We start from the raw sequence: 2,279 nt of genomic DNA, 5'->3' as shown, positions 1-2,279 counted from the left end.
ACATATTATGATAGAGAAAAAATAATAAAAATTACTTTTTATAAATAATTGAATAATTATTACATAAGATGTGTCATTTTATTTTTATTAACTTAAATATTTCTCTTGGTTTCTCTTTTCTGCACCCAAAGGGCTTTGATCATAAAATAGGCCTATTTTTAAAGGCTAACACTACTTATTATTTTATTATATGATTGTGTTCAAGTCCTCTATTAAGTAGTCTCCTATCGTGTTTATAGGTTTCCGCAGAAATTGCTCAACGTCAATCCATGTCTGTGCTTCTTTGAATTGTAAGCATAATTGCCCCTAAAGTCAACCAAATTGAAAACTTTTCAAGATGGTTAGTTGAATGTAAATTACCAATTGGTTAGCAATTTCTTTTTTCTTCTTATAATTTAATCTCGAAATGTATGGTTAAAACCATATCAGAAAACGCGTTGAGGTGACAAAGTAATCGGATGGAAGAAGGTAGTATATATAACTGTATATGTAGGAAAAGTTTTTTTTTTTATTATTTGCATTTTAATTATAAATATAAATGTAGTTTGACTGTATCAAGTTTAGTTATAAATATATAAATCTAATTTGTATTATATTTTTTTATGATATTTTATTACAAATATGAATATAATGTTAGAATTTTTATTTTAATTGTGGTTCAATTTGTTAATATAGAAATTAGTTTGGGTAGTGTTGTAATTATTCATTATTATATTGACAGTTGGTCTGTTCTTTGATAGAAAGAACACGACTGTTCATCATAAACTTTATAAAATTTGGGTCCCCAATTCTGATTACAAGAACAAAAAAAAAAAAAAATACACCTTGATTCCATCTGGCTCTCTGTGATTCAAGAATTGAAAGTTCCAAATTAAATCAAAGAATTTATTGGCAATGGCTGGAGGTACGTAAATTACTGGTTTTATAAAGAAATCTAACATGTGATATCAGAGCAAAATTGTCTCTGCCTTGCCATTTAAAAATTTAATTACTGTGCATTATTTTGATAAATTATTTTCAAAAGAAAAATATATAGTATGAATTTTGAAATAAGTAAAAAAAATCATTGAAAATTAAAGTTGACGTAACATGAGAAGAGAGAATAATAAATAATATTCTCAGAAAGAATCTTCTAAATTTGTGTCGTAGTTGTTCTTCATAATAGTATAATTTTCCATGATTCCCATAAGTTTTCTTATTCTTGAATTAAAAAAAAAAAAGAGAGAAGAAGAAAGGGAAGACGGTGGAAGAAAGAAGACAGAATAAACTTGTTTCAATGGATAAATTTTGTTTGTTATATAATATTAAATGCTTTCTACTTTTAGGTTTAAAGTTGTTGTGTTTCAAAATTTAAATTTTATTATAAAATTCAAATTTTGGTTGGAGTGAGGTTTGAACTTGAATCTTTTAAATATTGGCAAACTTGTTTCAATGGATGAATTTTGTTTGTTATATAATATTAAATGCTTTCTACTTTTAGGTTTAAAGTTGTTGTGTTTCAAAATTTAAATTTTATAAACAATGGATGAATTTTGTTTGTTATATAATATTAAATGTTTTCTACTTTTAGGTTTAAAGTTGTTGTGTTTCAAAATTTAAATTTTATTATAAAATTCAAATTTTGGTTGGAGTGAGGTTTGAACTTGAATCTTCTAAATTTTGGCAAAATATTTATCCACTAGATTATCTTCACTTTTGATATAATTCATGTTATTGAATTTATTTATTTAATGATTATATTTGCATGCAATATAAATTCTTCCGCTGCATATTATATTGTGATTAATATATGATTTATTGAGGAGTAACCACAGCATCCTTAATAATAATAATAATTATATTTAAAGAAATCACATAAATATTAATATGATATATTTGTAATTGTTGTGAACTATATAATAAACTTACCCACAGGAATTTATTATGTTATTCACATATAATTAGATTGAAATAGAAAATATTTTTTACTTCTTAATTAGCCTACAGGTATTAAGAAGTAGTATTTTATTTTCTAGTTTCAATACTTTAGTTCATATAGTGAATATTATGTGTGTTAAAATCTTTGCCCACAGGTAGATTTTAATGACACTATGATTTATATTTATTTTGATATGACTTGCATTGGCATGTATTATCATATATTATGGATTTTGATGTGCCTATTTAAAGTTGAGTAATGTTAGCATGATTTATTATTTGCAGCAGTAATGATATCTGAAACTGTATCTGAAGTTCATTTGTTAAGTGGTAACAACTATAAAGAATGGAAAGATAAGATT

This window comes from Arachis ipaensis, chromosome B04, assembly GCF_000816755.2.
Source record: "Arachis ipaensis cultivar K30076 chromosome B04, Araip1.1, whole genome shotgun sequence".
NCBI lineage: Eukaryota > Viridiplantae > Streptophyta > Magnoliopsida > Fabales > Fabaceae > Arachis > Arachis ipaensis.
The sequence above is the reverse complement of the archived record's forward strand: the minus strand, read 5'-3'. Positions refer to the sequence as shown.